The 25,192-nt window shown below is 41.6% G+C and overlaps 1 protein-coding gene across 3 annotated transcripts in view; it reads left to right on the top strand.

Moving 5' to 3' along the window:
* Positions 1-25,192, top strand: part of mpped2a (metallophosphoesterase domain containing 2a) — a 59,040-nt gene that overhangs the window by 26,724 nt on the left and 7,124 nt on the right. The gene's annotated exons all lie outside the window — the stretch shown is intronic.

The following is a 25,192-nucleotide window of genomic DNA, read 5'->3' as shown; positions in this document are numbered from 1 at the left end:
CGTGGGAAACTCCCGTTATTAGTCAAATGTGCAGTAAAGTTGCGGTGATTGATAAAAATTGTGAGTTACACTGAATTCACAGTGATTGGTTGAATTTGCGTGAATTGTTGCAATCGCGACATCTCCAATTCCTGGAGGGAGTAATAGATATATAAAACGTATTCTAAAATATACCACATAAACTCACATAAAGCAACAGCTTAACATGACACCAGGAGTACAGTACATCCAGCCATCTGTGGTTAAAGCATCATCACTATGGTAGTTGTATTCTAGTGAGTAGGACTGGAACAGTTACTTGTATCCATAAATTAAAATTACAATTTCTATGTTTTTGGTTTTTAAAACAAAAATATTCTTTTAACACTAAAATGAAAATTGCTCACTTATTCTGACCAAGATCAATAATTACAAATGGTATGATATGATCAACTCATTACATCAGTGAAGCCAAAATTAACATATTCATTTCTGAAATACAGTAGTGTGTTTCTAATGATCCTTTTATACTTGGACTACTACTTGGACTCAATGCCGTCTCTTTGCTCTATTCATCTCTGCTAGATGGTCCAGTGGAAAGAATGTCCACACTGCTGTCATTACAGTATTTGAACAATATTGCAGTCTGACCTGGGCTTGCCAGAGAGAGAGAGGGAGAGTCCTGGAGCTGTGTGTTTTGTTGAGTCTCTCTCTCTCTCTCTCTCGCTCTCGCTCGCTCTCGCTCTCTCTCTTTGTGCAGTGGTTCTCACAAATTTGCTCCAGACTTAAAATAACTAGTTGGGTCACACCTTCATCCTTTTAGTGGCTATAATTAGCAGGTTTGCAGCCTGGCTTCAGAAGTGGCAGAGGGACAGTGTTGGGGGCAGATCCCAGCATTCCTCAGACATCACAGTAGCAGGAAGAAAAGATTACCCTCTTTTTTTTCCACTGCATCCTTCCTCTTTTCAATCCTTCTGTTTGGAAGAGGAAGGATGCTGCCCCCCTCTCCCTGGTGGGTGTTTAGTGTGAGAGCTGGTAAGTGTCTGTTGTGACAGCTGGGGGGTCTCGTGAGAGGCAGAATGGACAGCTCGGCCACCCTCTCACCCCCACCCCTCCGCAGCTTCCTCACCTCCTTCACACCCATATGCCGTCGTGGCCCGAGGTCTGGCCTGCTTGTCCAGTGTGAGGTCTCACTTAGCCCCGCAGTGACCCCTCACTTTATCAACAGGTCACCAGCCAGCCGCCTGGGTGGCCGAGCTCCCCCAAGCCCTCAGTGGTCTGCTCCTGCAGGCCAGGGCGCGACAGCATCACTCAGGAAATGTAGCGTGTAACTACCACCTGATAAACACTGCAGTGGCCTGCTCTGCTGCTGATTATTAAAAAACACGATTCTGTGATTCTATTCCACTACACTTTTTGTCTAATTTAGCTAATTTCTCCATCCGTTAGCTGTCCGTTCTGTGTGTGCGCGTTTAAGGAAAATACGGTGTTCATGGGAAACAAATACAACACTATTCTGTTGGTGCTTGTGTACAGGACAGGAGAAATGCCATAGATGTATAAAGAGAAAGGCATGAGGGACAGTAAATCTGTTGCATGATAATGTTAAAACAGCACTGACAGGAGCGGTGTACTTGTTTGGGTGTTCCACCTTTTTAAATATGTTAGGTTTTCAACTCGCTGACCAGTTCATCTAACCATGTTCATCTGTTTCATGACAAAGAGCTATTGCCTTTTTCATAGAACATTTGGGAGTTTAGGATGTGACTGTGTGTTCCGGAGAATTCCAACCAAACCTATTTTTTTTCTCAAATGTCACACATTTTAAAGCATTTTGGAACATGGTATGTTGCACCCCCTTTCCAACTCAAACTGAAAAATGTCAACAATGCCATTGAAAGGATGTTTTCTTGTTTCTTTTTTACTTTTTTTTAATCGAATGTACTCTGCATGTGAAAAAGCAGAATGTTCCTACTTTGAATGAAAAGGCATATCAGTGTACAATATGTCCAACCACCACAACACAAAATACAATATCTGGATTATCACCAGCACAATGAAAAAAAAAAAAAAACACAATAGTTTATTCTCTTTACAACTCCTCATTTCAACCTAAATAAATAATGTAGTAAGTAAGTAAGTAATTTTAAATGCTGGATCAATTAGTCTAATTTCTAACACAAGAGCAAGCAGGACTGTGAAGTTTCCTATTTGACATAATAATAATGATAATAATAATAATAATAATGTAGACACTTTCAGACACTCAGAGATGCTTTACAGGTTTGGTTCCATACAGACAAAAGAAACAGACAAGGTAAAAGAAAAGGAAAACACAGGTGCATGGACAGGCATAGGCAAAGCAGGAGAGGTGGGCAATGAAAATGAGGGATGCTGGGAAAGTCTGCTAGCAGGAGTTTTGAGGGCCTATTTGAAAGATGGTAGGGTGCTTGACTGTTTGATGTGGTCGGGGAGGGCGTTCCAGAGCATGGGTGCAGCAGCTGAGAAGGCTCTGTCTCCCCAAGTCCGGAGGTTAGTACTGATGGTCTTGAATGTGTTAGCATCGGTGGACCTGAGGAGGCGAGGGGAGAGTGGCGGGTGAGGAGGTCGGAGAGGTATGGAGGGGCAAGGTTGTTTAGTGCTTTGTATGTGAGGAGAAGTATTTTGATGTTGATCCTGACATCGTGAAGAAACAGCAGTTTACACACAATAACCCTACAGGTTTTCATCTGCACAAGATGGAAGGAAACCTTCTGCTCTGAGTGACTGATTAGCAACATTACACCCTTCTTTCCATCACTGCTCCCACCATTTTTTCATCAATCCATCATTTAAATGTCTGTTTTCAAAGGTCTTATGGATAAAAATGACATTCTGCTGCAGTGCTTTTCAAACATAATCCATTTCATAATTATCTGCAGCAGGTTGTCAGTTCAACATATGGCCACTTACAGTGAAAAGATTTGGATATGCCACTGTGCAACAGTATATTTGGTACAGTGTGTTTTGGACACATCCATGTATGCTGTCCTCGCATTAGGCCTTAAGCAACACATGCAACGAATCAGCTTTCTCATAACAGTAAAAATCTGCACTTTCTAACGCCAATAGTTTAAGCCGGTTCTAAACTCCACTCTTCAGAGATCCAGGTTGATTGGAACAAGGCCAAGATTCTTTTTTTCAACACATAGCTTTTTGCTGCATAAATATTTGCCCAACATGTTGCCTCAGTTAATTAATCTCACTGGAGTATCTGCAAAACCAGTTAAAGTATCTATAGAAATCTTCAGTCTTGAGGGAAAATTTTTCCCAGATGTTGTGAATCTGAGGGCTCCTCTGGCTGTGGGTTTATTGCAATGGGGGGGGAAAAAACGAATCAAAGATGAGATTTATTTAAATCAGAAGGCTTAAGGATGGTGATAAGAATTTGGATTCCTTAAATGACTTGATTTTTATTATGTCAAAGGGACAGGTCAAATTTTTTGAAGTGTGGTAGTATAAGGTACTTCTTCATGAGTAGTGTATTTACAGTAGATGGCGGTCGGCACAGCCCCAGTTTGGAGAAGCAGGCGGACGCTGCCTTGATTGGCTAGTGTGTTAGTTTTGTATGTTCTTAACACTTTTTAAAACCCCAAAGTCCCACAATAACACAAACTAACCGATCGAGGCAGCCGTTGAGCAGCAACTCCCATGTTCTGTGAGGTAAAACTACTCTTTTTGTCTATGGAGTTTGGTTACTCTTTTCATTTCCTCCCAAAACAAAACTGTCCTGTTATTTGCAACAAATTGCTTTTATGGTGAAATTTGATATGAGTTATAAAAAGCTGCAAGGAAATGCAATTCAATTTCTTCCACGTTTGAACACTGTAGTCTGCTGTCACTCAAATATTTGAAATATTCAGAATTCTACTACTGAAACATGAACCTATAGGTCTTGACTAAATAAAGTACTAGGAAAATATCATTGAGATTTTATTATCAGATTAAGTCGGTCAGATGATTTATTAGGAAACAAGGATGATTACATTTTTCTTGGGCTACTTGCTGCTAAATATTATTTTCATAATGCTGACTTTCTCATTTTTGCTCTTTCTTTATTGAACAAATCGCTTTATAACACATTTTAACACCTTTTATGATGTTCTATACAATTTGAGTAAAACTCTCTTCTGACCCTTTCACTCCTGCTTGGAGTGAAAGCAGTGTACCATGAAAGACACACAACACACACTGTTTAATGACAGATGCTTAACAGACCAATACCTAAACCTCCTCTTCTCACACACTCCTACACACACACACACACACACACACACACATACACACATACACACATACACACACACACACTGGAAAGATGAACAGGCTTCTGCACCATGTCAATCTAGCGTTTAAGAGGAGCTAAAGGTCTCTCAGAGCCTGAGACATTTTTGGATTTTATTCACATCGTTAACTCTATCTCCTCCCGGCAACACCTTTTCTCTGAATTTTAAACCTATTTAATGTTTTTTTTTGTCTTCCTATTAATCTTCTTTCTTTAATTTACTGCTGCAATGCAGAATATGAATTCCTGTTTTTTGCCCTTTAGTAAATGGTAAAAAGGTGAGCGCCTTTTCAGTCGCTCAGCTTTAGTTTAAACACTCTGAACCCTTCACCTCTGTGCTGAGTCGTCAGATTATTACACCCCTAAGAGTAATCAATTTGTAAACTTTGTTTGAGTCATTTATCAGCTAAAAATATCAAATTATTTCTGATCACAGTTTCTGAAACACTTGTGTGTGTGGCCAGGTCTTTAAACATAATACACACTAATGCAGAATAATCGATTATCCTTCCCACATATTCCAAATCGTTTGCCTTATCCAGTTTCTCCAATGTGACCATTTATTGCTTTTATTTGTTTCCTATCATTCTAAACTGAATCCTTTTTTGATTTTCGAACACTTAGTCCGACTAAATATGCAGCTCTAAATAATTCATCATTTTGAGCTCTAGGAGTCGGTGATGAACAATAGTGATGATTATTTCATTGACAAAATCATGAACCTGTAAAATATATTATAACCATAATCATCAAATAGTCTCTCTCACACACACACACACTCACCTCAGACGTCAGCAATAGAAGGAGTGGCCGGTCAGGCCGCTCACAGATAGGTGAGGAATCCTGCTGGCTTTGCCGACGCTGATAAGACACTGATAAGCTTTGCTGACTGATTCAGAACAGAGAAGTACGAGCAGGGAAGAGAGACGTCTGTAGGGATTAACCTGTTTTGTGATTCTGGACTTGACCGCAACTTCACTCCCTGGTCGAAGGTCAAACTGTTGCTGCTGCCTCCTCCCTGATCCTCCCAGCAGAAACCTCCTCTCCTCTGCCTCGTCCACTGGGGAGCATCTTTCCTCTCACCCATTCTTCACGCTTCCTCTCCTGTCGTATTTCTTTCTTCTCCTCTTCATTTCTTCTCTCCACTCCTATCCCATTGACACAATACAGTACCTTGCTCCTAGCTTCTAATTTCCAATCATTTTTCTTTCTATTTCTAGTCTTTCTTTACAGAAGTGTGTGTGTGTGTGTGTGTGTGTGTGTGTGTGTGTGTGTGTGTGTGTGTGTGTGTGTGTGTGTGTGTGTGTGTGTGTGTGTGTGTGTGTGTGTGTGTGTGTGTGTGTGTGTGTGTGTGTGTGTGTGTGTGTGTGTGTGTGTGTGTGTGTGTGTGTGTGTAAATCCAACTGCCCTCATTTGACTCTGAAACTCACCTCGGGGGAAACCTCGAGGGCCGAATGCAGATTTGTCATTTACCGATTTTAGTTTTATTCATGTATTCATTTCTCACTGTAAAGGTCAGCCGTGTGTTAGACGACGAAAGAGGGGGGATAGCGTGAGAGAGAGGGAGTGATGCTCAGTGGTGGTGGTTGAATATCAGCATGTTGTTTTCATTTTGAGGAGGGCTGAGATCTTTGAGGTTCTGTGAGGTTTGTTGTCCTCTGGACCCCTTTTACCCTCCTTCCAAATCCTCTATTTGTCTCTCTATTTACACTTAGTGGCTAAAAGTATATGGACACCCCTGTCTACATATTAGACATAACAAATATTCACAAAACTGATTCAGACTTCAATTAAAACAGGGAACTCTAATTTTAACATTACTTCTGTTTGCAGTTTGTATGAAAATCACAGGTCTACTTATAAGTTTAGGATGTGTGCAGGTCTAAAAAAACATTTTTAATATTTTGTGTTGTTAATGTGATTTGTAAAGCCCAAAGCCATCCAGATTTATACCTCAACATAATATTAAGTACAGCAGTATCTCTATTAACAGGATACAGTATTTACCACATTTTTAATAAGGACATTAAAAGGTTAGTCATTGCCCTTGGTTTTGTGTCTAGGTTTACTGAACAACCTAAATGTATAAGCTTGCTATTTGTTCCAAAGAAAAACAGGGTTACTAATGAAACATTTATGTAGCTGAATGATCTTAAATAGATATGCTTGTCCATATAAACATGTTTTAGGGTGCCCAGCTAAATCAGTTGGTAGAGCGGGCACCTATATATAGAGGTTTACTCATATATAGAGGTTCGACTCCGACCCGCGGCCTTTTGCTGCATGCATTCAGCTGTCCTGTCAAAATAAAGGCCAGAAATGCACAAAATATAATCTTAGGGAAAAAAGAAGTAATTTGCTGTACCTGTGCCACCACAAAAGTATTAAGTAATATCTTCCTGCATGGTGTGTCCAACAATTATTCTTAAATGTATGTGGGATTCAAAACATTAAAGTTCTCATATTAGACTCATTTACAGCATCTTATTGTATTTAGAGGTTGTACCAGAATAGGTTTAAATTGTTTGATTAAAAAAAACACCATCTCACTTCTATCACATCTTTGTTGGGAGTCGCACATGTGCTGTAGCTAGGTTAGGACTACTAGCCATTCAGAAACAGAGTATGAGGGCGTGCCACGCTAGCAGCTACGCGATCATTATTCATCATTATTAACGTGTGTGTGTGTGTGTGTGTGTGTGTGTGTGTGTGTGTGTGTGTGAGTGTGTGAGTAACAAGCATAGTGTGTGTGCGCTGTGCAAAAACCTAGGCACATTTTACTAATGTGTTGTTGTGCTGCTTTTTAAAATTTAGAGCCAGTTTCTGTTGGTCAATGGTGCGATCACGTTCTGCTTCTCAAGATAGCAATACGTCAAGAATTCACCTGAGCACACCTCCTTGTAAGACCAGGACGCCCATGGGTGCAAAGATGGGCGCAGGTGCATTTGCTATTTTAACGTTGTGGGCGCTGGACAGTCTTATAATAGCAAAGACACTTCTGTTGGACTTTGCTCCGCCGGGTGCAAAATACGACCTCAAAGTGACACTTTAGCAGTTTGTGAACAGTGTTTTCTGTTGGAGATGGTAAGTCCCTTTGGGGTGGACTTTTGGCTTTTTCACTTTTTAATCCTATAACATGCACAAAAAAGATATTTAACACAAAAATCAAGGGGAAAACGCCAAAAAGCATAATATGAGCACTTTAAGATTCTTTTTATATAGGATAATATGTTTCTATTTAAGACTCTATAGCACACGAGGGAAAGCAAATACAAGCATTTCTACTGTGTTGGGTCTTCATTTGTCTGTGTCGTTTTGACATTTTGTGTTGGCTGCTTTTAGCTTTAATCACCCCTAACTCACCTCTTTGCCGGCGCCTGCCACTGTCAGATTGTGTTGGCAGTCTGCCCACACACACACACACACACACACACACACACACACACACACACAGTGACACACACTGTTTTCTCTCTGAGTGTGAACACATGGCAGCGTTGCCTCCAATGAGGCAATGGGCCCTGATAAATGTCCATCACCAAGAAGTCAAGGGCTTCATGGTGATGGGGGTGAGAGTCTTGGCACTCGTCTTTTTCACTCTGCAGAGAATTTGTTAAAACCTTTTGCATCTTCAAAATGTCACATTATGGTCAAAACATGTAGTGAATTAAAAAAAATTTTTTTTTTAATTACGCATTTGCCACCCACTGAGAAATGGCTTTTTTTTTCCATGAACACTGCGGTGATATTTCTTTTAACTAAAAAAGTTTTGGATGATCTACCTGAGAGTGCTACTACCTGCATAATATCTGTCCTGTGTTAAGTTGTAATGCTCTCTCAATGTAAACAATGTAAACACGTCGGTTTTCTATGAATGTCAGTCGGTCTTAAAGAGTATTGCAGTTGTTTTTGCCAAACAGAAAATGTGACTGAAATATAAATTGACTGAAAGTCATTAAGTCGATTGACAAAATTAATCTTCAAATATTTTGATAACCAACTATTCGTCATTGCTAAAGCAAAAATAACCTAACATATTTTGAGTTTTGGGCTGATGGTCAGCAACATAAACGGTAATCACAATACATTAACTGGGGCTGTGGGAGATTATAGCAGTTTTTTTGCAAAGTTTTCAGACAAATTGATATATAAAAAATCAGTAGTTGCAGCCCCAAATGGGACCAACACAAATCTACAACAAACAAAACAGTGACACTAACAAATAGTGTTTTAAATCAATGTTGTCTTTAAATGTACACTGTTAAACCTGCTGATATGAATGCACCTCACTAGAAAAACATCCTCTGTCTGTTTTAGGTTTTAAAGCAATCTGGCAGATTTCACATGATTGAATAGGAGTTATGTAGATATTGTCTTATCCTTTATGGAGGAGTACATCTTAAAGGTTTACCGCCTTCAGTTCTTAAGGAAAATTTCATAATAAACAAATAACAAATGTTTCCCAAAAAATGTTTTGGGGAAATAATGTTTTCAGTCCACAGATGTGTCACATGTATTACATTAATGTTTCTGAATTAATGAGATAATGATTTATTGATGTTAAAATGTCACCTTTACTTAATGGAGCGTAAAATAGAAATTGTCAAGCATCTGTTACCAGGGCTGGATTGTGGCAGACATTCCGTGTGTGTGTGTGTGTGTGTGTGTGTGTGTGTGTGTGTGTGTGTGTGTGTGTGTGTTGCTAGCCCCGCTCTTTGCACCCATTGGTGCAGCTGCAGGTTGTCATCAGGTTACAGATGCGGGGAGGTTTAGACTGTATGGAGCCTCCTGCAGCTGGTGATGAAGATTGTGGGGGTGTCTGCAGGTGTGTGTGTGTGTATAAAGTTTCCCAGTGTGTATCAAAGGAGTGAATCAGAGGGTTAAGTGATTGATTTGTCATCGCACCCTCACTCTCTGCAGTATGCTGGCTCACTGCGTTTCCTGCTAAATGATTTACCCTGCGCGAGCACACACACACACACACACACACACACACACACACACACACACCATACATATGCACAATGCACGTTATGCAACAAAAATATGAAATAAAATTCTAAAGTGCAACATACTGGAAACCCATACCAACACCCTATGCCATTGCAGAGCTGTGTAGACGGTCTAAATGTTTCACGTCTCCCTGACTCCTCCTGGTGCACCACCCCCACCCCAAGGTGAGCCCCCAATATGTCAGTGAGAGAGTGATGGGTCTTCGCCGTCGTTTAATAAAGCTCTCCTCCGTGGCCTTGTGTGCATCAGTCACTGGCCGGGCAGCCAGAGGTCTGCCACACGATGGCCAGCAGCTCCATCAAACACTGTCAAGCCTGGATAAGGGCTGACACAGCCAAAATCCTTCTCTGGATCCAGGCCACAACACAAGATTCACGGCAAAAAAGGTCATTTAGTCAACAAGTCTTGACAAGTTTTGGTTTTTGAAACATCACGTTTTTTCTTTGATTGCAGTCCAAATTAAGTTTTTGTTAAGTCACGGTGATGTTATCGTGATACTGACAAGACCTTGTCCTTTAGTCTAATATCAAGTCCAAAACATATTCCTACACAAGAAAAACATCTTTCAGCATGTAAAAACTAAAAGCTTTATTTCTTCTTCTTTTTCACACTTTTTTTCCACAGTGCATATAAAGGCTCTTTGAGAATTGTGTTGGGGTGGATCCAATAAAAGCAAGATTAGTTATTTAGTAGTTGATTTGCAATTGTCTCCAGCCTTCAGGATTTTGGATTGTATTGATTGTTAATTTGGATTGTTCAGAATTAGTTTGTTATTAGGATAAACCCCTTGAGATGTATCATCTTGTTTTCAAGGGAAAGGTGTAAGGGTGCAAGATATGTTTGTTTGTAGCAATTTGCCTTTTTTATTGAAGCTTTATGGGCCGGCTACATTGCACGTGTAATATATTCAGAACGGATGCTCCAACACTACGCTTCCACTTTAATCAATGAAACTGGCTACACCGGGCGTGAGATCAGTGCCTAAGTGGTGCGTATGCACCTGCAGAGATCCTCTACAAGCGGAAGAAAGGACAGTCTTCTTTTTGTATTTTTTACGTGAGGTGTGTGCAGAAATGGATCATAAAGTGTCTATATTTCTTTAACATTAAACTACCGATGTACAGGAAATTACTTAATGATGTGTAATGAGCATATTGGTAGGCTTCTTTTTTTAGAGTTTCTACTTTCATTTTGTTGTTTCCTAACACACTTATGTCCTTTGGTAATAGCTGACGATAGACTGGCGTTTCACAGCGCCGTGCATGCTCCAAAAACTGAAGAAACGTCAATCCCAAAGCAAAAGCTCACTGTCTCACCCGTGACTTACACAATTCTACCTCGCGCGTAGAACTGCAGGCGTAGCCAGTTAAAAGATGCGTTCCGCTGCACATCCTCTCCGCAGCTGGACAACATACGTTTCATGCGCAATGCAGCCAAAGCGTAATATTATAAAGTAAAGAAATTAATAGACAGAAGTCAATGGGTGGTTATACCTCCTGCTCTGCCTGTCTCTCATTATTATCACAACATCATGAATCATTTTTTGTCTTTAATCTGTTTATGTCAGTAGCACAGTCTCGAGGTGAGGTTTTCCCACCTTTAGTGTGATGTAAAATTGAGCACACTGTGAATAATGGAAAGAGACAGCTGTGTTTTAGCAGCTGGTCTGTTTCTGATCTCTAGTTGTGTAGCAGACTGTTGGCACTGCTCTGAGGTCAGATCGGTGTTCGTCCCTGACGGTGTGGACAGACTGTGGGTTACAATACACACAGAGCCCCCGGCTGGAAGGTAATCATTGCTGTGTGTGTGTGTGTGTGTGTGTGTGTGTGTGTGTGTGTGTGTGTGTGTGTGTGTGTGTGTGTGTGTGTGTGTGTGTGTGTGTGTGTGTGTGTGTGTGTGTGTGTGTTTGAGAGAGTGTGAGAGTGTGAGAGCTCGACTGACTCTATCTGAGATGGCGACGGCTTCGTCCCTTTGATGGGGACACAGAGAGACAGATATGTGATATTCAGATACGCTGTCTCTCTTCTGCTTGTGTGACCAAACATTTGGAAACTAATGGATATAAAATGTGCATGAAAAAAAACACACAATGCACCTGGATGTTTTTTTTACCTAATAATCTCCTCTACTCTTTGTCTGAATGTTGTGAAGTAAATGTGCAGAACTAGCTGCAATAAATGTAAGTCTCCTGACTCTTTTTACCTAATATGGTTTCCATCTTTTATCTGGAAGCTGTTGATTTTCTTCATAGGTGTGAGAAATGTCCATCTGTGGCAGCCAGACACTTAACACCAGGCTAAAAGAAAAAGCATCTCGCCTTCAGTTAATTTTGTTCCAGTGTGAACAAAGAAGTGTTGACGTGTTTCTTGCTTTAACATTTTCACATTATCAGCATCCAAGTCTTTTTCCTGATCTTTCACAGAAAACTGACTAACAGGGCTGTGTATTGTAACTCCATACTCTGAAGTAGGGCTGGCCGATATGGAGAAAATCAAAGGTTTTTGACCAAATACCTTGATATTGATACCACAACAATATTGTAGTCTTGACCACTGGTGCTTTCACAAAATATTTTTGATAAATAAAATCAGTAATGTGGATATAATGACTAAGTAGGAAAAAGCAAATAATAGAACAGTTAGTACAAAATGACAGAAAATGACATCACTTTACTGTAATGCAGCCTTTAAAACCAGGAAAAGAAAACAAGTATGACATATTATGATATCCAAAATGTAAGACAATATCTAGTCTCATATAGAAAAATTAAAAGTTAGATGAAAGGTAATAAATTGCAATTTATCGCAGAATTTTGCAACATGTCTAAAATTGCAATGATATTGTATTGTATGGCATGGTATTGTAATGATTTCGTATCGGGTGTTGTCTGGGGATTCCCACCCATAGTCTCATATCACAATATCAATATATTATTGACATATTGCCCAGCTGTACTATGAAGTATTTAAAGCTGCAAGTACTGAAAGTTGCCATTAAATGTCTTTGAATTTGAATCAAAATCTTTTTTTGACTGTATTTTATTCGGCAAAGATCTTGTGTTTACACAATATGTTGAATTCAAGAACTTTGTTTTTGTAAAAAACAAAGGTTTTGCAGAGTAAGGCATTAATATAATTTTCTCAAATTATACCCAGACTTAACAACCATTAACCTGACATTCCAGGTTTATCATTTTCACTCATTTCTACTACCCACATTTAAGTGTATTTTCTATATTTATCTGTGTTTCTAATTAACATAAGTGTCACATCTGATACAATACATGGTAATTATGTATTCAGTTTGTTAGTTTCTATTTGTGTGTGTCGATATAAATGAAACCTGAGCAGCAGGTTGTTAGGAGTGAGCACGTAAACCCAATCAACCCCCGTAAACAACTTCAAAGCATGAGTGTTTCTGGGCAGCAGCAGCAGGAGGAGGTGGATGGTGACATCTGACAGCCAGCAGTTCCTTGTGCTTTCAGAAAGCCAAGTAGCACAAAATAAAGGCTTGAAACGCTGTAAATGAAGCTGCAGTGACTATACCGTTGACTCGCCTCCTTTGCAACGTGGAATGTCTGATCTGCTACAGCTTTGACCTGTAAACAAGAGACCTCTGAGTCCACGTGACTTCAGTTTACAAGCACTGGTTCACTTGTACTTGACCAAATACAGCAAAGGACCCGTTTACACTGTGGTTGACAGTTGGTTGTTTTTTAAGCATGATGAATGGCTTTTTTCAGCACACTTGCTCCCTCTACCTCAACATAAGTGTCGTTGAATATCTTTTTTTTATGACCATATCTCCAAGAAAACACTACCATGGTCCAGTTCCACTTAGCTTTAAAGGAATGGACATGCAAAGGTCAACAGCACACCTTTGTTCTGATCATCGGATAGGATCATTCATATGAGAGGTAGTGACAGGAAGTTCACTTCTCCACCTAAAGTATTTATTTTTCCAGTGACATGTTAGGCCCTCTGATGATGCCCTTGCACCTTCAGAGCAAAGTCTCTGCTCTTTCATTGCGCTGAAAGAGCGCTGAAGTGCGAGTTTCTTTTAGATGTTCTGCTGAAAAGCCTTTTCTCTTTCTCCGCTTCCTTCTTTTCTATTCCGTCTCTATTCTTTCTCTCCCATGTCATTTAAGTGGATAAATGTGTGGAGGCGGGGGATTTTTTCTTAGAGAGGAAGAGGTGGAGGGAATTGGAAGAAGAAAAGGAGAAGCCGAAACTGGTGGGGGAGGAGGGCAGGTTGAGGATGGGAGGCTGGTGGTGGCGGTTGCTTGCCTTTGAGCCCGTTTCCCAGTGGCTGGCTACCTGCTTGTGTCAGTGGCTGTGTGGTGACCTTTGACCCAGGGGCTGGCGGGCTTCAGTGGCAGCGTCAGCTTTAATTAGAGAGCCACACGACTCAACGCTCTGCAGAGCCTCTGATCCTCCACTGCAAATGCTCAAATTTAGGCCCGGGCCAGGCTAAGGGCCGACAGACACACACACACACACACACACACACACACACACACACACACACACACACACACACACAAACAGAGGGTGAGATCATCTAGTTCCCAAAGAGAGTATATTTTAAAGTTCAATCAATATCAATCCCGGTTCTGATTCTACTCTAATTCTGTGTGAGTCCTGGAACTTGTCAAAGAAACAAAAAAAGGTTAACTGAGAAAAACGCAACAAAAAAAAAACACTTTTTTCTATTTAAAAATATATAGTTAAAAATATAGCTACTACAGGGCGCCCAGATAGCTCAGTTGGTATCCCCCTTCAACGGCCCTTTGCTGCATGTTATTCCCCCCTCTCTCCCCTTTCATGTCTTCAGCTGTTCTATATAAATAAAGGATTAAAATTCCCCCAAAATATATATATATATATATATATATATATATATATATAATCATCTTTTTGCCGTGGGACATCGATAATAAATGCTAGCAAGAAGCTTCATACGCTTTTTAAAAGCAACTAACAATTATTTTCATAGTTGATTACTCTGTTGAATATTTTCTCAATTAATAGATTAGTTGCTTGGTCTATAAATTGTCAGAAAATGGTGAAAAATGTGGATCAGTGTTTCCCAAAGTCCAAGATGACGTCCTCAAATGTCTTGCTTTGTCCGCAACTCAAAGAAATTCAGTTTACTTTAAGAGGAGATAAGAAACTAGAAAGTGTTCACATTACCAGCTGGAATCACAGCATTTTTACTTTTGTTACTCAAACCGACTAATCGATTATCAAAATAGTTTGCGATTAATTTAAAAGTTGACAACTAATCGATGAATCGATTAACCTTTGCAGCTCTGATGCTAACATTAGTTGATCCTCATCACGCTCATGTTGAAAGTTGCTTATTGGTTTGTCGTTAAATCTTGTTTAGGGTTTATTTTTGTCAGTGGATCTGAGGTTTGAAGACTTTTCTTCTGTGTGTATGATGAATGGCTAACTAGGCTAGTATAATATGTAAAGCTACAGCTGTTGTCTTCAGATGCAGATGCTTCACACTTGATTATGATGGATGGGACGATTCCTGCAGCAGTAGAGTAAACAATGTCTTTATTGTTGTGTTGCACTGAATGCATTTTAGACTGTATCCAGTATTCCTCTGCAGATTAGGGACGTTAGCTTCAGGCTTCGGATCAGGTTTGGTCTGCGATATTGCCAAAGGTTTAGTCAGCTTTGCAGGCCTCACAACACGTGTGGTTGTGGTTTTGGCACATATGATCAACAGAATGTTGCCTGCTTTACATTATTAGGTAATACAATCCTTTCATATTTTTGTTCTGTGAACATTCGAAAGGATGACAAATATGCAAACCCTGTAAATAATAATTCTTGTCCCTCTGTGTTTTCTTAACATAATTGTATTGTATGGGAGCTTTAAATGGGAGCTTTAACTTTAATGTTCATATATTTTATTCTTGATGTGAGTCTATGCAGTGGAGAGGACAAGAACAGTCAGTATCCAACCAACACAACTTCTTCCTATAAGGAATGCCTCAACTGCTGTTTGTTCCCTCCAGTGGCTGTACAGTGGGCCTTCATAATGCGGTACATTTCCAAGAGGATTAATTAGATTAAACAGAGTGTTTGTTAGCTCCTTAAAGTGTTTGTGTTTTCTCCTGCAGGACTGTGTGGCAGTGTTTTTTTTTTAAAGAGAATAATCAGTCGCATTAAGAAATAATAAAAGGACTGGTGGGCGGTGTGAGCCTGTGGGACCAGGCTGCTGTTTGTGGCTGCAACGGGAATTTACGCAGTGTTGATTTACAGTGTGTGTGCGGACGTGTTAAACGTGCCCCCCACCTTGTCGGCGCATTAAATCTGCCTCCCCAGTCAGAACGGCTGTGTTTTGCTGCTTTTGCCCGATGGTTCATGTCTTTGAGGTGGATGATTGTTTAGATTGATGTTTTTTAGCTGAAGCACCTGATGAGAAGCAAAGAGTAGGTGCTCAAATAGAAGAGTGGAGTATAGATGTGACAAGACAGAAAAGGTTAATGATTTTTAAGAAAATAATGACCAAAAAGGGAAAAAGAAAGGAATCTGCCAGTATCATAAACTCTTTTCTTTACGTTTCCCTGTAAGCTTATATAAATCCCTGCTGTTTTCCGGTCTCATCATTTTTGTAAAGTCCTTGTAAAACCCCTAATGAGTTTTCACATTGTGTGTGTGTGCCTTTTGTCTATCATTTTGACCTCCAGCCTCTGTTAGCTTGCAGCACGGTGACTTTGGTTTGTTCACAGTTAAAGTGGAATTGCCAGTCGTTAAGCCCGAGCAGGGATCAGCTCTTGCCAGCATCACCTACAAAAGTGAAACAGGCCAAACTGGCCTCACAGCAGTAGCTTTGTGCAGCAGTTCTAGTTTTCACTGGTGGAGGAACTGCACTCGTGAATGGTGTAGATTTTCTAAAACACAAACACTTCTTCCACGCTACAGTATTTGTCCCGGCATTTGTTTGAAATTATGCTTTTTGCCTGTGTGAGGTGGTTGAATAAATTAGCCAGTACAGGACAAGAGAGAAAAAACACAAAAAAAATGGAAACACTGGTGCAATCCTTTTAATTAAACCAGGAAATGATTGTTGTCAAGCAAATGGACTGAGATGTGAGAGAGAGAATGAGCAAGGAATGAAAAGAAAGCCAGTGTTAGAATACAGTGGGGGATTAAAGACAGTGAGCGAGTGTTACAGACCCCTGGCCAGTTTGCTGCTGTAATGAACATTAGGGCTGCGGCATAAATTTAATGACCTGTGAAACAAACGGCGTGGCTGAGACCAGTGCATCTGAATGCTAAGTGGCTCTATTATTAATACCAGCTCAGAGATGCCACTGTGTAAACACAGTGTAAGTCTCTTTTCCCTATGAGGCCCGTTAGACACACGGAAGCCTTGTTTTGGCGGTGCACCGGCTCACCTCAGCTCTCTGAAACAGGGTCACGTTTTCCTTTGTACCTGCAGAATTAATGGCACGTTGCCCATTAACAGCATACCTTCGCTAACTTACAAGAAATGAGTAGCATTGCAGCTAATGGCTGTGCAGGTTAGTCACGCAGATAATGAATAGCTTAGTGATGGGGCAGGTGAGCAAGTGGTAATAAATAGGTTCCATGCTGCTCAGAGGCAACTGAGTGCAAATGAATAGCAGAGTTCAGCCTATGTTGTTTGGCGACATGTCATCAATTTGTGCATGTTGTGTTAAAATAATAGTAATTCTACCAGTGGGCAATTTATGAACATTTTGTTTCAAACCAAAGTATATTTGTAAAAGTGGAAATCAAACAAAGGACCTAGGAAATATCTTGGAAAATAAGCTGCAAGGAGAGACTGATTCATTACCCGGCCCTAAATAATATATTCTTAGTATTTTCAATGAAAATACATATTTGAAAAACACAAATTGTATTTACCTCTGAAATCTTTGTTTCCCTTTGTTTACAAACTATGTTGATTTGATTTTTATTAAGAATGTAAAAGCACAACAACTCAAATGAGTATCATGATGCAAAGTCATAGAGGTTAGCTCTTAAGAGCATTACTAAAATGGTTGTTCCTTATTTCTGTTTTCAGTTGCGTTATGTCTCGCTGAAACATCCTGTTTAAACTAAATAATGTGTCAAAGTAGAGAAGCAAGACTCAAAATGCTGTTGTCATGGGACTTTGAGGCAGTTAGGGAGCAGATCTGCAGGTATGAGGGGAAGGAAGGAGCTATGGGTATGATTACGAGCGATGCAGGCTTAATCAAACGATCCAGCACAGCAGGGAGCACAGGGGAGACTAGAAGAGCCCAGAGCTAACCAGATGTCTGAGACATGAGGGCGGATACATGACATGAGGAGGCTGCTCGAGGCTATAAAATGCAATCACATTCCCCTGGAAGCGTGCCCAAGATGGCTCAGCAACCAGCCGGGGAGTAAAGGCGATCTGTCAGGAGACGGTCCCCTGCTCTCCCACTGAACCCGACCTCAGGCTACCTGCTCATTCAACAGAGAAGATGCTAAAAACTCCAGGCTGCTCTTTCAGCAAGCAGCAGTGCGTTTCCATCATTATCAACACTGTGGTCATGGTTACAAAGAGGGCACGTGTATGTCTCTGACATCTGAATCTTCCCATCTGTTTGTTTTTCCTTTGCTGTGTTTGTCCTGGTGTGTGTGTTCGTGTGCGTGTGTGTACACGGGCAGATCCTGGACCCAGCAGGGCTCCATCTTGTTTTCCGTCACATGCTGTGTCTCGCGCTATGAGGCGATACATATTTGATAAGCAGAGGAAGCCCTGTGGCCCCAGCTTCTGTGGCTTGAGGTGCGGCAGCCCTGCATTTGCTGCACCTTTTTTTCCACAGTGACTTTTTTTTTTGTCCCTAAACATAGATTTCAGCTGAAAGTGTTCCTTACTGTCTTGGCCATTATTCTCTGCAGAGTTTAGTGTGAAAGGTCACCAACCTAAGTGCTGGCGCAGCTGAAGCTTAGATGAATAAGTAATACCATTAATGACAACAAGGCTGGATATAATGGTAGAGATGCTTAGTGCTGGAAGGTTTTTGATACAGAGAAAAGAGGTGAAGTGCCACTGAGTTTTTGACTTTTAGAAGGAAGAAAATAATAATGATTTAAGTTGGATTGAAAGGAAAAGATGAGGCAAAGGCTAAATCCGACTGTTCAAGGACTGTTTTTTTTTTTTTTGCATTTGTGTTATCCTCTAAAAGCAGTCTACACTTCCGGTCCTCTGTACAGCTGGAAGTTGTTGTTTTTTCCAAAACACTTTTTTTACACACTTCTGCTTCTCCCACTTCGTCTCCCACCACCTTATGTGGCCCGTGAGGGAGATTTGAATTGTCTGTAGCGAGCCATCAATCACGGCGGTAACGACAGCTCCATAAACAGAAGGGCAGCCTACCTACTGGTTTCTGTTCGGCGGTGATAGCATTCACATCGTCCTGCAGCACTTCCCTTCTTTCCTGCTGACCTCTGCACAGCTTCAGTGGCAAGGACGAGACTCTGCTTATCTCCGCTCTCTGACTTTAGACACCCGATGTGGGTGGTAGGAACACCCAGGTGTCTGCAAGGATGTAGTGTCGTAAATAAAAAAAATAAAAAAAAGTGGGCTATCTGTGACCTCCGTTCAGTGATCAGTGTCAGGCGAACAACCAACAATAGAAACAAAAGTCTCTTATATTAAAGACAATTTATTTAAAGGAATATGACAAGTTTATGGTGAAATGGAATAACTTATTAGCCAGTTTGATAGCTGTAGAGCTGCAAATAACAAATCTTACATTTCCATTCTCGATTAGTCTGTCGACCGTTTTTCCCTTAAAAGAATTGCATTTTATATTTTATGGGTGCGTCTACGCTGTACAACTCCTTTGTACAGGCTAAACAGGGGTTTAGCCTCGTGTGTTTTGTTTTGTCTGTGTTCCGGCTCTTTGTATACAAACCCATGAGACTAACAATGCCAGTTTGTGGGCTTTCCTGTGCCTATTGTTGCCACTGTGTCTCTGTGCCCCGGCTAGTATCCACTCGTTGTAAGGCCGAGACAATAACGGCGAACAGAGTGCCATGTATCTGCACTGGCTTGACCCCGTGGCCCTTCCTGTTGCCTTTTAATACCCCCCCCCACCCGACCTTTGACCTCTCCAGCAAATACGGGTTAGCCTGTCATGTCAGGACAAGCCAGGGTGTGCTCCCAGCCTTTTGACAGGAGTGTGTGAGAACCTGCTGCTTTCTTTCTCCTAATCCTCAGGAGGAGAGTAATTCCACGCTGACCAACGCCAATATAATCACGGCAGCAATGTCATTTAACAGCGTGCAGTATGCTTTATTTACTATGTCAGTTTCCTCTTCACCTGACTGTGACTGGGAAGGCCCGCTAGTGTGAAAGCTGTGAAGAGAAACAAGGAACACATACAATAAGACTTTATTTACTAATGGAATATAAATGGCACTGAGTTAGTTCTTGTGTGGGTTATTTTTCCTGTAAACTCTCAAAGCTACATGTAGCAACAAAGTGATTTTCGCTATACAGTAAAAAAAAAATAGCGCTCGTAATATTTTTGCTACTGTCGCAAAAGACGACACAGAATAAAAAAGGCTCTGCTCCTTCTGCATCTACTTAGATCACATTTTTTAACTGTCCATCACGAGTCCAGAAGTTAAATAGCAGTGTAATGCTAAATTAGTGTCTCTCTTAAATGCGGGGAAAGAAGGCTAAGCATGTTCTTTAGCTTAGAACAAGAATGCCGAGTAGGAGAGAGAACTATTATTAGAATAGTATATGATTTTGTACATCGTCTGTTTGTTTTTTCCAAGTCACAAATATTTTGACGTTTGAAGGCTTCTAATCTCAGGTCTAATTTATGTCCAAGCATTCCAATATCTAAGTTTTTCCTTTCTGTTTAAGTTTTGTTTGTGTCTGAAGAGCAGCAGACCTTCAGCGTTAGGCCTGAATTGTCGCAGTGACTAGCAGAGGCCAGAACACACAATGCTCCCTTTTTTAATAATTTTCTTTCATTTCTTTTCTGCTCTCAGTATTGAATGTCATAAATGAAAGTTTGAAATGTTCAAACAGCTTTTTTTCAATAACATTTTCCAATTTAACTCGCAGACCTGTTGCTGTGGTCTTTGTACTGAGTAAGAAAAGTAGTAAGATGGTACAGCTTTTAAACGGACTGAAAGACACACCTGTTTCATGGAGTGCGTTCATTCGATTTTCAGATCACCTTGTCTTGTTTGCAATGCGTAGAAAAAACAGTTTAGCCCTGGACCTTGGAGCACAGCTGGGAAATGAAACCTTTCCTGTCAGTTATTGTCACTGAGGAAAGCTCACTTATTTCCCAGAGATATTATCATCCCCCCTGCCTCCCTTTACTCCTCCCCCCAGCTCCCCCTTTGCCCCTCTTGCATTGTTTCCCAGGATCAAGTTCATGTAGGTCGGGACTGGAGGAGGGTAATGGGACCCTTGTACCTATGTCTCAGGGCAGGTTGAATGGGTCTCGGCCCCTGCCCCCATACAGGCTCTATGAATAAGACCCCTTTCGTTATTTGTCTGGTCTCTAGTTTCATCAGACCTGCCCGGCTTCCTGCCGGTCCATATCCATATTTCAAAGTGTTTAAATTCCATTTTCACTTATAGAAACATCAGTGTTCCTATAACACCTCCTTGCTCCTGCCAAACCCCACCTATCACATCCACTGGAAGCTTTACACCTGCACTTCAGTACAGTGAGCTCTTGTCCGCCATCTAAGGTTCTTGCTAATTTCGTGACAATGTAATTTGTTTTTAAGTGGTTTTATATTCGGTTACGAACACTTCCCAAGGCACTGTAGAACAGCACCAATTCTACTTTTAATGACTAGAATAAGACTTTATTTTAGATGACTACTATCCTTCGATGTAAACTCAACGTAAGATGTGAAATTCTAATTTCAAACTTGCGGAAACTAAGTGCAGCCTATGTGTGCTCACTCTGATGCAGACACACAGACACTTACTTAGTCAATAATATTAATTGCTCTAACGGCATGACACGACTCGGGACAGATGCATGCACACTGAGTCCCCCTTACAGAAAGGCAGTTTCCGTTACTGTAGTCTTTGATGGCTTTGATGTCTGTGCTAATCCAGTGTATCTCTGGCTAAGAGGGAGTGTGTGTGTGTGTGTGTGTGTGTGTGTGTGTGTGGTTGTGTGTGTGTGTGTGTGTGTGTGTGTGTGTGTGTGTGTGTGTGTGTGTGTGTGTGTGGTGTGTGTGTGTGTGGTGTGGTGTGTGTGTGTGTGTGTGTGTGTGTGTGTGTGTGTGGTGTGTGTGTGTGTGTGTGTGTGTGTGTGTGTGTGTGTGCGCGTGGTGCGCGTTGGTGCGCGTGTGCGTGCGCGCGTGCCTGTGTGTTGAAGGAAAGGGGGGTGTTGTAAAGAATGAACTCTCTTAGATGTAAATCATTGCATGGGACGCACTCTGAACATCTCTGCTCTAATTTGATTTCCTGCTACAATGTTGGGCAATTGCCCTTTTCTCTTCCTTTTTTTTTTTCTCTCTTCCACTCACCGTCTCTCTCTGTCTTCACATGCACTCAGACCTGCATGCAGTGGATTGCTGGAAACTGCCGTGTTGTCGAAAGCAGCTGTGTTTGCTGCAAAGCATCTGCTGGCTGATGCAGCGGTGGTTTTACATTAGCCACCTACAGGTCAAACTGCAGCTGGCTGCATCTCAGCGTGAAAACAAACCCTGGGGAGAGAGAATGTGTATGTGTGAGTGTGAACCAACCTGTCCCCATGGTTGTAGCCTTTCCTAAGCGGGCTATGTCTGGTGGCTAACCCTTAGCGCTGCCGCGTTTGGCAGCATGACTGCAGCAAGATTAATCCATTCCACACTCCATCAGTCACTAGGCACAGGTTATTAGTGCTGGGGCAGAGCAGAGCACACAAACACACACACTCATACGTACACAGCCCCTTCACCCTTGTGACTTCGCCTTCTACCTCGTCCCCAAAGTTTGCAAAGGTGGCCTTGGTGTTGAGAGGCCATTTGTCAAAATCCAGCCAGAGTCTCCACTTGGCTCCTTTTAATAAGGCTACCTGGGCTCTGGGATTTTACACACACACACACACACACACACACACACACACACACCCCACACACACACACACACACAGGGCATGCACTCTGCTTTGCACATACTCATACAGCGCTGAGTGTCAGGTGGTGCGTCCCGCGGGGCTTATAAAAGTCCCATTAACATGGCCCTCCTCATTGGTTCTGACAGGTTGATCAATTAGACCCCTCCCCCCGCTGACCCTGGGGCCGCTCTGACTCAGAGGTCAGACACAATGGATCGCTGGACCGGCACACACACACACACTCTCTCAACTCTCCCTCCTGTTATCTCTGAGCTGGTCACGGTGCAGCTTGTTCGTCCCGTCAGTGCCGGGCTGATATCCCAGGGTGCAGCTGTTCTCTGGCTTTTAGGCGTAGGATCGTACTTTACCTGAGACATGTTTCTGTCTCATCTCTGCTCTCAAAACAACCAAAACACATACACAGTGCTCGGTCTTGCCCTGCAAGCGTGCATGCGTGTGTGTACTGTTCTTCTACAGACCAAATGTGCTCATAGATAGAGAATTCTTCTAATATGTGAGGAGTTGCTATTTCTCACTTTTTTAAGGGTGTCGTTTTTGAGAATTTTTCCTTTTTCTCCTTTTTATTTAACACTTACTTTTTATAGATGTGGACATGTGCACCAGAACATTTTATTCAGCACACTGAGACTTTCCTAACCAGCAGAGCAAGAATCATGACCGGTCAGATGATCAAATGAATCGATTTTTTTGTCTATAAAATGGCAGACACATGTTAAAAATGTCTCCAGGGCCTTCCTTAGTTTACAACTATTTATAAAAAAAAAAAAAAAAAAAATTAAAACAATGAATTGATTGTGAGAATAGCTGCCAATTATTTCTGTTGTATTTTTTTAAATAACAGTTTATATGGAATAAATAATAAACCTGGTTATTCACACGTAATGATCATACGAGGACAATTACAATACACTTTTCTACAAAACTACACTACAAAACAATAAAATTGTCTAAATGACTGCCCAGCCTCGACCGAGATCCAAGATGATTTTGGTGTCAGGGACACAGAAACACCAGAGAAACTCTGCCTTCAAACAGCTGATTCATTCTGAAACATTTTTTTAAATGATCCCTTAAGTGGAGGAGGAGTCAGATGAAAAGGCATAATGAGAGGAATTAAGAGTGTGTGTGTGTGTGTGTGTGTGTGTGTGTGTGTGTGTGTGTGTGTGTGTGTTTTATTATGGGGGTAACATAATTCGTCTAGGGACCCAGAGAGAAGATTTTGGGGAAACAGAGGGGTTAAGAGCGTTGTCACGCCCAGAGAGACGCTGCGCCGCCGTCCTAATGATGTCCACCGCCCTAATTGAATATTGACGTTCTGCACACGAGGGGTTAATGGCTTCTATCTGCTTCACATCCGCTGTCTGCCCAGGCTGCAGATTTTCTCTTACTTCTGCTTCTATTTCTGTGATGTTGTTTTACGTCCCACTGTGCCTCTGCCTCCAAACGCTTCTCCTTTGTTGCTACGGCGACGCACTCCAGATGGCGATTGTCAAGGCAAGACTGGGCTCCGAATGTAGTCTAATCACAACACACACACACATACACACATGCTGGTCTACATATACATACTCCGAGAACAGACTGAGACACTGGCAGAGTACATTCTGTTCAACACTCAAATCCTACTCAGATGCTGGTGGACGTGCACTCTCTGCCCAATACACACACACACACACACACAAACCCACACATACATACACACAGTAGTACAGTATAATAAAACCTGTGTCACAGCCACACAGGAAACAATCTCTCCTTTATGTGACTGGGATGTCATTAATCTTGGCGGAGGTTAACAAATGCACTTGCATGGAAGGTATATTTCATAGGCAGACAGCCGACAATGGGGCCATTGTGGCGTCGGGCTGCAGCGCCTCGCTCTGCATTCAGTCAGGACCTTTTGGTTGGCTCCGGATCCACGGCTCATGTCAGGGGTTATGTTTCATCTCCCAGATGAATGTGTTTATGCGAGAGAAAACATGTGAAACACGGAGCAAAATCAACGCTCCAGCCATTTATTTGTTTGTGCTGCCTGAAACCACGATTTATTTTTGTGAATGGGGGAAATAAATGCGTTGTGCCATTTTTCAAAGTTTGGCCTTGTTGCTATTAGTCAAAACTAGAGCCAGACAAATACCCTCCTCCTGCTTTTTTTGTGCAGCCAGCCAACCAGGCCAACTCTGGCTCTGATTCACTGCTTTTTAAGTTTCTCCAAACAGCAGCCGCTGCAGCACTATTTCCATCCATGAAGTGGCGCGTCTTCCCAGTAATCCATTAGACTTCCATTAGCTCCGATTTGTGTGATTAGTTCTAATTAATCAGTTCAGTCTGTGGCCTTCACTCCCCTGTGCGCTCCTCACATTTCATTTTTAACCTCATTTCTCAGCTCTCCAGTGAGCGAGAGAACGAGGCAACGACTGAGCGAGCAAATCAAAGAGCGAGCTTCAGGTCTGCCGTCGCCTTGTCTTTCTCGGAGTGCACAAACACTCGATACTGCTCAAGCACCAGACCCGAACTGGCTGAGCCGGTGCTTAGACTGCATTGTAATGCTTTTTTTCTCTCGCCATGTTGAATTAATAAGATTCTTTTGGTGCAGAGATACTTTACTAGCTTGGTTGTGTTTTTAAATGAACTGAACCAGGAGGGATTGAAATCTCATGTTTTACACATCTGGAGTGTGCTCGGGCTCTGGTTAGCCCCCCTCGGCCCTCCTATGGAACAGTAAGTATTGATTAGCATCGGGGTGT

Source organism: Etheostoma spectabile, chromosome 1 (genome assembly GCF_008692095.1).
Source record: "Etheostoma spectabile isolate EspeVRDwgs_2016 chromosome 1, UIUC_Espe_1.0, whole genome shotgun sequence".
In the NCBI taxonomy this organism is placed as follows: Eukaryota; Metazoa; Chordata; class Actinopteri; order Perciformes; family Percidae; genus Etheostoma; species Etheostoma spectabile.
The sequence above is the reverse complement of the archived record's forward strand: the minus strand, read 5'-3'. Positions and strand labels throughout refer to the sequence as shown.